General features: G+C 39.2%; 1 pseudogene; it reads right to left on the reverse strand.

The window, feature by feature from the left end:
* Positions 1-1,370: 1,370 nt before the first annotated feature.
* Positions 1,371-10,630, reverse strand: part of LOC120089056 — a 13,626-nt pseudogene continuing 4,366 nt past the window's right edge.

The following is a 10,630-nucleotide window of genomic DNA, read 5'->3' on the forward strand; positions in this document are numbered from 1 at the left end:
TTCATATAAACTGGGTTCATCATCGAACTCAGTGAGGTCTTCTTCTTTTGAATATTTCATGGCTCTGATAATATCAAACCCGATCTTCTATCCGTTCATGCTCAGTGTGATTTCTCCCTTGTACACATCAATCTGAGCGCGACTAGTGGATAAAAATGGTCATCTCAGAATGATGGGTATTAAGTTGGAGAGTCCTTATCCGCTTCATAATCAAGGATGATGAAGTCTGCCGGCAAGATAAATTTTTCAATCGTGACCAGGACATCATTCACCTTCTCTTCTGGATGCATAAGGGACCTGTCAGCTAATTGGAGAGTCACCGTCGTGGGCGCCAGCTGCCCCACATTCAGCTGCTTAAAAATTGAGAGGGGCATTAAGTTGATGTTGGCCTCAAGATCGCAAAGCGCTTGACCAATGTATAACCTGCCAATCGAGCAGGGTATTGTGAAACTCCCAGGGTCGCGCATTTTTGGTGGAATTATGGTTTTTGCTTGTTGTGTTAACGCCATCATTGCAAACTTACCAGTGCTTCTTTTCTTCGTCGCCATGTCCTTCAGAAACTTCGCATACTTTGACATCTGTTCAATCGCTTCAATGAAAGGAATGTTGATATGCAACTGTTTCAGCATGTCCATGAAGCGTTGATACTACACTTCATCATTTTTCTTCTTTTTAAGTCTCTGGGGGAATTGTGGCAATTGTATTTTCACGGTTCCCTGTTCTTTTGGCTTCGAAGTGGATACAATCTCCGGTTCCATCATCTCTTGTTTTTCTATTTCTTCTTCAGTCAACAGGATCTGTGGTTCCATCGCAATCGGAACAATCCTGCTTGGCTCCTTCTCCTCCTCCACTTTCTTTCCGCTTCGCAACATCACAACTTGACATTTTTCCTTTCCCGTACTCACTGGGTTGCATGGAAGCTCCGTAGAACTCGGCAATGCCCCTTGCGGTCTACTTTTGAGTTTGCTCGCAATCTGTCCTATCTAAATTTCAAGATTTCGGATGGACGTTGCTTGATTCTGGAGAACTGTTTCATTCTTCTCAATATACTACTTTAGTAAACTTTCTAGAGATGAAGATTATGGCGCCTGCGAACTGCTAGCCTGATTTTTCGTTTGATCATTTGTTTGCAGGAAAAATCCTTGTGGCCCTTCTTTTTGCGCCATTGGATGAAAATTTTGTTGTTGATTTTTCCACACTAAGTTAGGGTGGTTTCTCCACCCAGGGTTGTAAGTATTGGAAAAATGATTATTCTTCACAAAATAGACAAACTGTGGGTTCCTCGGACACTCTTCCATTAGATGGCCTTCATCGTAAGTAGCGCAACTTGCGCTTGTTTGGTCGATTGCATTGACTTGCCCCCTATGCATTCATGGGCTGCTGATTGCGATTCCTTGTATCAAATTCATCATCATAGTCATTTGGTTTTGTAGGGATGCAATGGCCCCATTATTTGCGTCACTGTCTTTAATTCTCAGTCTTTGATTGCTTTCTGTCCAATCTTCATGGTTCTTGTAAATACGATCAAGTATATTCTTGGCCTCGTCGTAAGTTTTGTCAAGTAGACCTTCAGCTGCTACCATATTGGTAGCCGTCTGCGATGCACTGTTCAAATTGTGGTAGAAAATTTCCAACTGAAGACAATCTGGTAAGTCGTTGTATGGACAATCGCGCACCAGTCGCTTAAACCTCACCCAGGCATAACTGAGCGATTCATCGATATCTATTTCAAAATTGGTAATCAACTTCCTCCTTCTAGCGTTCTCTGTCGGAGGGAAGCACTTCTTCATGTACTTTTCCACTACCTGTTCCCACGATGTAATCTCCCCTTGTTCAAGAGAATAAGCCCATTTTCGTGCTTGGTCATAGAACCAAAATGGGAACAATGTTAATCGAACCTCCTCAGTGGAGATGTTTGGGAACACAAACATATTGCAGATTTCAATAAAACTCCAAAGGTGGGCATGCGGATCCTCGCCACGCCTACCACCAAACTGTCCGACAGTTTGAATCATCTACAGCATCATCGGTTTCATCTTAAATTTCAATCCGTCTAAGGCTGGCCTCATGATTCCTGGTGAGAAATCATAAAGGTTGGGCGATGCATAGTCCCCGATGGGCCTATTGCGGTCGTTCGCTAACAGGATGGGGTTTGCGAATGGGCCAAAAACTTGATGCGTTGTTAATGAGATGAAATATTGTTGTATATTGTGATGGTAGTGTGTGCGTTGTGCATGCAAGTTTTCCTAGCAAAATCCAAGTATAAATTCTACTAGGTTTCCTGGTAAGCCCAGGGTCAAACACAGGGACTATGGAGACAGTATGCGACGATGATTTCTGATAACTTTGCGATGACAAATAAAAAATGCATTAATTGGTATGTTTGTTTAAGGTATAGATTCTATGTGGCGGAATTGAGAAAATAGTTAATACAAATGAAAGTTACAATGAGTATGCGGAGGAATGGGTTGAGAAAGGATTTAGCTAACACTTCCTAAGATTGTGTTCACGTTATGCGATCATGCTACACACATACAACAGCAAGTCATCTCTCAATGAAAATGCTCTCGCTCTTAGTTTTATAACACATGCGATGTATGCGATGATGTCTATAGGACTTATGTCTAAGCCTCTATTCTTGTCTATGCAATGATGAATGACACACACATACACAAGGCGACCACATACTACCATAACCTATTTCAAGGGTGCATGCGATGCATGTTAGCAAATAGAACTTATCTCTAAGTCTCTATCTCTTGCTTAAGCGGTTCTAATCTCGCTCTCTTAATGCGCTCGGTCGCTGAATTCCTTGGATCGCAATTATGCCTTGTGCCAACGCATTTTCCTGCACAAAATACGTAACTTAGCTACTTTAATACGATGGACGCATGCGATCGCAATGTTCTCACTTAATGATTTTGGACACGATTTTACATATTTTTACCGTCGCAATCCTTCATTATTTTTTATCTTTTCATTGTAATAACGTGCATTTCTGCTCGTTATCACACCCCCAAATTTAAAACAATACTTGTCCTCAAGCATAAACTAAAGATTTTCTCTAGAAAGTCAGTCGCCTTTTTCTTTCCTAGATTTCTCGAGCTGCCTTATTCAAATCCTATGTACCAAAATCTCCTTAATTTCTATTCAGGTCTTTTCTTAAAATATTTCTAAAATTTAGAGACCGCAAGTTTAACCTTAAAAAAGACTTTACTTGTTTTTCGGGCATCACATGATTTATTTCATAAGAAAAAAAATTTTCAACTGGGGTGTTTTGAAATGATTTTTATCCTTAAGTAGTTTAGATATTCTTTCTATGACCTTGTGCTGATCCAAGTCCTTAGCCTTCGTTTTGGCTTGCCCCCACTGGTGTCATGCAGACATCCAACTACGAGCAAAGCACTCTTCCTCAGATTAAACTCATGCTCATTTGGCAGCGGAGTTGCGATCATTTTATTTATGCGTTGATCACGATTCCTACCTTCGTTTTGGCTTGCCCCACGGGTGTCATGTGGACATCCAACTACGAGTAGAATACGATCGCAACGTTATGATATATTTTTTTTAGAAAGGCCTAAAATAGCAAGGTTGAAAATGAATACCGAAAATGCATACTGTACCCCCAAATTTAAACACAACAATGTCCTCATTGCTAAAAGATTGAAAGAATTCATGCAATGCTCGTAGGAGGTTTCATACAAGTCCGTTTGAAAGAAAACTGGTGGACCACTAACTTCTAGAAATATTTCATGAATTGACTGTCCTAAAACTAAGTTGATTCTAGTGTATGAGATAAAAAATAGAGGCATGTGTTTCATCATTAACAACTTGTCAACTAAATTCGAATTCGACCGTCATCAGCTTTCTGTCCCATTGTGATTTATTAAGCTTTCACCTTGATGCGCCGTCTCTATGCGGCCACCTTGTCGAGCAGATCTTTGCGAATGCAAACGATTGCATAACCTTGTGGTCGCAATCTCTTAATGCGCTCGAATAGTGAATTCCTTGGATCGCAATTCTTCCTTGCGCCAATGCATTTTCCTGCACAAAATGCGTAACTTAGCTGCTTTAATGCGATGGACACATGCGATCGTAATGTTCTCACTTAATTCTTTTGGACACGATTTTATGTATTTTTACCATTACAATCCTTCATTGTTTTACATCTTTGAATTGTAATAACGTGCATTTCTGCCCGTTATCAGGGACGTGCAGCATCCTTTCTAGGGCAAGTGGGAGATGATACTAGGGTATGCCCTAGTTTATTGTATATTGTACATTTTTTATTGTATTGTACATAAGTCTCCCGAATCATTAGGACAAGTGGGAGATTGTTGAGATTGGTGTCCTAATTCTCCCGGAGTTTCATTATTTTCTGAAGATACACATTGTTTCATAAATAAAATAAGTGTTATTTAATTCTGGCATTTACTCATATCCAATAAACAAAGCTTCTTGGTTATCTTATGTGAACTTAAGCATGTACATGTGATATACAAGTGGATAATGCCTTAAGTAATAACCTAAATAGGTCTGTAGTATAAGGATTAAGGTGGGATACCTAATTCTGGTGACACTACGGATATGGTCTGCTTTGTAAAAGTTTGCAAGTGTTGTAAACTACTACAGATGGTAAATCCTGACCATTCGTATGGAGACGTGCGAACGAGGGTGTCCTATACAAAGAGTTTGTCTAAGACCTAGACCACGAGATGACTAGACTCTATATATAATAGCGTTGGTACTAGAGACTTACATCTCACCTAAACGACCATAGGTGACACGACCTCAATCCTGAGTGTTTTAGAACTCTTACCTTTGAAGGCGGTCCTTTGATTAGTATGGGTGAGAATGGCCAAATTGCCAACTCAACATGCCTACATTTTTGGGGACTTGTCTGATCTGGGAGCTGGGAACTCAATCCATAAGATGGAATTCACTTCTTTCCTAAAACAGGGATAAGTAGAGAGATTGCTCCCTTAAGGGCTGATTCCAGGGCTTGAACATAGTGGCCACAGCTTCTCTTTGGGAGAGAAGACTCAGTCATAGTAGGACTATGACTTATTTTCATTAGAGGGATCAGTGGTACTTAAGAAGTTAGATGTAACTACAAGGGCATAACGGTTATTGGCCCAGCTATACTTACGAGCGATCTGTGAAGGGTTGTCGCAATGCTGATTGGTTAAGATGGACACATAATATATCTGTAGTAAGGAGAGTTCAGTTGTCGATCTTTAGTGGAGTGCCTGGTAGTTAACGGATGGTGGATCCCATGACTAAAGAGTTTTGTCAGTTATTCACGTACCATTGGAGCTTTGGGCTACAGGTCCATAAGGTCCCCATGGTAGCTCAATGGATTCAGTTGAGGATCAGTTCTTGGTGATTGATTTGAAGTGTTCAAATTGACAACAGGTATTTTGATTATATATGATGTAATCGGTATGATGTATGAGATACATCGAGTGAATGATTGATGTAAATGAGATCTGCATTAAGTACCATGGAATAGAAAAAGAACTATGGTTTATATGTCTCATGAAATGAAATATTAAAACTATAGGTTATAAATATAATATGATAAGTTGGTTATCATTTATATTTATAATAATATTAATTAATGGATAATTAATTCTTTTTCTTTAATAACCAATTGAGTGGGTGGTTATTTCTTTCTGGTACATAAGTTTATTAGTTCACAGTGGTGATTCATGGTAACCGTGAGTTAAAAAGAAAAATGGTTTTCCTAATTTTAGTAAGTTTTATCAGAAGTTTTTTGTCAAAAATTTGTTTTGAGATTTTCTCTCGCAAAAAGAAAACTCACGGCGCTGGTCAAGTAAATATGAGTTTACTAAGCGACAGCGTGTTTTAGTAAACGATCATGTAGTGTTTTGTAGGCGACAGACACTGAGCTAAACGATCGCTTAGCTTTTGCTAGACGATCGCTTAGCTATAAGATAGGTCTCCACAATCTCCCACTTGCCCAATCATGTACACGATCGATCTTTCCTTCTCTATCTACCTCATACCAATTCCGAACAGAGCCCACCCTCTGGATTTTCACACCGAGAATACCAAGGTAATCTTCTTAGTGGTGTCATACTTAACTCAACACCGTTGAGGTTCTATGGAGGTCGCTCGTGTTGCTGAGGATTTCGTGACCAAGGCGATCGTTGAGGACGAGTACCAATTGTTCGTGCAGTGTTGCGGTCATGTTGTTCGAGCATTCGAGGTTTCTGTGTTCGAGCGTTCGTGAGCAAGGAGCATGGAGATGAGTCTACAAATGTTCGTAGACTTTTCTCCTTGTTCATTTTTAGTTGTTCATGCTGTAATTTTTGTATTAATTGTATAACCGAATGTTTTGTTTACGACTGTAAATGTAATATTCATTCATGACTGTAATTTGGAATGATCTATATTTCGCTGCTCATGGAAATCTCGAGTTCGATTTCCTTCACAATATACAACATTAACCTAAATTCTTTAATCTAGTCGAGCCTTTCAGTGGCAAATAGCAGCAGGATCAACCTTGAGGAATTTGACCGCTACCTGGGAAAGGAAAACATAACTAGTTAGTGACTATAGAAATCATATTATGCCATGCTTCACATTATTATACAACATGTAAACATAATGGGAAACATTTCAAGCAACTTCCTTTAAAACATAAACATGGTCATAACATCAAGCTTCTGAGAAGAAAACTTATTAAACATCAATAAACATCATTAAACCTTAGTTGAGAACGAGCATACATCGCTCTAGCTCCCAACGTCTGTATCCGACCAAGAGACCCATACTTCAGCCTCTCTTTGCTGGTATATGGCCTAAGAGACCCATACTTTGACCTTTCATTCAGAACTACCTATGTGCACGTGGAGTTACTAAGTACAATCAACACCTCAGGTACTATTACCCAGGTACCTTCTCTGAGTCCTTCAGTACGAGGTTCTTCTCTTCAGTATCGGGTTCTTCTCTAGCATCAAATCAAGCTTTAAAAGTAAAACATTTACATTAAGAATCATTCAATCATAGCCTTTATCTAAATAACACATGCTTCATCATAGCAACTTAGCTTTTGTAATGAATTAACATATAACCTTGGCATGCGATAAAACATATACATGCTGGAGAAGAAATGCTATGCAATTCATAAAAACTTGGTTGCTTGAAAACGTATAAACTTATCATCAAACATTATTGAAATCGTATGGTCTTTTATGCATAAACATTGAAAACATTAATTTATTTTAGTCACTCACTACTCATCAGGGCTCTTAATTGTTTATAAGCTTCTTCTAGCTCCTCTTGACCTGAAACAACATAATTCCTTGTTAAATTCCTTAAAATTCCCATCAAGTTGCTTCAAATGGTTTGTTTACTAGTGGAACCTTCATTAACAAGATCATCAATACTAGCGAGATTGACATCATGAGCGAGACCTTCCTTATAAAATCATCCTCATGAGCGAGATCAAGCACCACACTAACGAGACTTCATCATTAATTACATAATATCCTTATGGCTAAGCGTACTTAAATAGAAAATGTAGAATTTGGGGTTTACAATTACCTCCCCCTAAAAGAAATTCCGTCCTCGAAATTTACCTGAAATATCATTTGAAAAGTTGAGGATATCTCCTTTTCATTTGCTCTTCGGGTTCCCAGGTTGCTTCCTCAATTCCATGATTACGCCATAATACCTTTACCAATGGTATCGTCTTATTTCTGAGCACTTGGTCTTTCCTGTCTAAAATCTCGATAGGCTCTTCTTCATATGATAAATCTTCCTTGAGCTGTACTGGTTGTACTGCTAGTATGTGCATAGAATCAGGCACATACTTCCTCAACATTGACACATGGAACATGTCATGAATACGAGTTAGCTCCGAAGGTAACTGCAATCTATAAGCTACTGGGCTAACTCGTTCCACAATCTCATATGGTCCGAAATATCGCGGACTTAACATCCTTTTTCTTCTAAACTGGAGAATTCCTTTCCATGGGGACAATTGAGGAAATACCTGATCTCCGACTTCAAATTCTAGTTCTCTTCTTCGCTTATCCGCATAACTCTTCTGTCTATCATGGGCCGCCTTAAGGTTATCTCTGATAAGTTTCACATTCTCAGTTGTCTGTTGAACCAATTCCAAACCCAATAATTTCCATTCTCCAATTTAATTCCAACATACCGGGGTTCTGCAAGGTTGGTCGTACAATGCTTCATAGGGAGCCATTCCAATACTTGAATGATAATTGTTGTTGTACGCAAATTCAATCAAAGGTAATTGCGTATCCTAACTTCCTTTGAACTGTAATACGCATGCTCTTAACATGTCTTCCAGTTTCTGTATAGTTCTTTCTGACTGTCCATCCGTTTGTGGATGAAAGCCATACTGAAATGCAATTTAGTGCCCATAGCTTTTTGTAGACTAGGCCAGAATTTCGAAGTAAACCTCGAGTCTCAATCCAACACTATCGAAACTAGGGCTCCATACTGACTGATTATCCTATCTACATAAATTTTAGCTAGACGATCCAGCATAAAAGTAACTTTTACTAGTACAAACTTGGTCGTCTTGATCAGTTTATTGACTATCACCCAAATGCCATCATATCCTGAGGGCGTCCTAGGCAAAGAAAGTCCATTATCATATGCCCCCACTTCCACACAGGCACTGGGAGTGCGTTTAGTTATACTATTGGCCTCTGCCTCTCAAGTTTCACTTGTTGGCAGACTAAACATCGATTTACATATTGATGGAAAAATAGGCATGCGCAGCAGAAATGAGGATCAATTTTACTCTAATTGCACAAATTAAACATACAACCCTAAATTAATTAATTAGGATTTTTTTGGAACATTACCTTTGAAGCTCCCGAAACACTTCTATCTCCGCTCAAACACGAACCGGACAACCACTAGAGCTGACCTATCTAGTAAGGATCAGATCCTTAGCACTATACACGAGCATGTAGCCCCTAGTTCTCCTGAGATACTTTAAGATGTTCTTAACGGCAATCCAATGATCACGTCCAGGATTAGACTGGTATCTACTGACGATCCCTACTGAGTAACATATGTCAGGTCTAGTACATAACATTGCATACTGTAACGTGTTCGGTATGTATGATATTAAGTGCTCATAATGATGTGATACTACTGCTATTTATGCGTTAATTAGGGATGCTCATGTAGTATGCTCTGCGTTGTCACAAGTTTCCTTATGATGGAACCAAGTGTAATTCCACCGCAAGTTTCTCGGTGTGATCTGAGGTCGAACTTGGGGAAGTGGTGCCGGTTATTGTGGTATGTTCATGATATATGCGACCAGGTTTTGAATTCTTTATAAAGAGGTGTGTACGGTATATAAATTGCAGTAAAATAAAGGAAAGCGGTAAAGATGCGATAAAACATAAAAATACAATAAACCTAAGCTAGATGTTACAAGATACAAGCTTTATGTGCAAGATGCTAGGATTAAGGCTGGCTGTAAAGGTTGTGCAAAGACGTGGAATGCGGTGACAAGTTTTATGAACAGTATAGAAAGAGAAAGATAAATATTACAAACAAAGCAAGTTCTTAATTGAATTAAAGATACAAATACTATTCCGCTCTTCTCTTAGCGTACACCTCTCAGTGATCAGCCGTGTTCCCCACATGTCTGTGGTGAAATAGAGTCTAAAGTAATGAATACAAGGTGGCTTCCATGTCTGGAAGTACTACTCGCTTTAGTTAACACACTCTTCTGAACTTCTCTCGATAGATCAGGATGACATCTTCACTTCTGCTCTCACAGCTGAAGATGTCATCTAACATGCTTTAGCTAAACGTATTTTATAACTTTAATACATATTAAGTTCTTGGTGATTCGTATTGCTCATCAAGGGATTAAGAAAACATCATGAAGAAAGTGACTAATGGGTGAACAGAAATAGATAGAAAATGGTAAATGGAATCTATCGAAACATTTAATATTTCTACTAAGTGTTTGATATATGATGTGTGAATGAAGAGATAAAGAAAATATGGAATACAATCATAGAGAAATAGAACAGATACAACAAGTGCCAATGTCTTGGTACAAATTCAATGGAGACCTACTTGCTAGATAAGATGGTTTCGATGGCAGGAAGAGCTTCCTTCTCAGGCTTGCTCCACCGGCAGCAGGGGTCTCTGCACAGAGCTTCGATCAGGTATACGGCAGGTCGGATCTAATTCACCTCTCGGCCTTATCTCATTCTCTTCCTGGATTTCTTCTCTTCAGCACTCAGCTCAATCTTTTCTCTCTAAAATCTTACAGCACTTAGCCCAGTATCAAATAGCATACTTTTCTCTGAAATCACTGGGTTATTTGTAGGAGCAGATCCTTTGACTCTGGTCTTGTGGTCCCCACTTGATGGTTATGGTAATTCCGTAGATGGAGGGATATTATTCCTTATGTTATGCAATCAGACCATCAATTCTACACAACCGTTAGTTGTACACGTGTCTCAATCCTCCGCTCTCGCGTTGCTCAGTTGCATCTTTCGATCAAAGTTTCAATGCGGTGTTTGTTTTTATTGCCTCATGCGGTTGAAGCATAGCTCTGGACCAACTGTCGCATTGCGTCGTTACTTCGGTAACGTCT

This window comes from Benincasa hispida, chromosome 10, assembly GCF_009727055.1.
Source record: "Benincasa hispida cultivar B227 chromosome 10, ASM972705v1, whole genome shotgun sequence".
Lineage (NCBI taxonomy): Eukaryota > Viridiplantae > Streptophyta > Magnoliopsida > Cucurbitales > Cucurbitaceae > Benincasa > Benincasa hispida.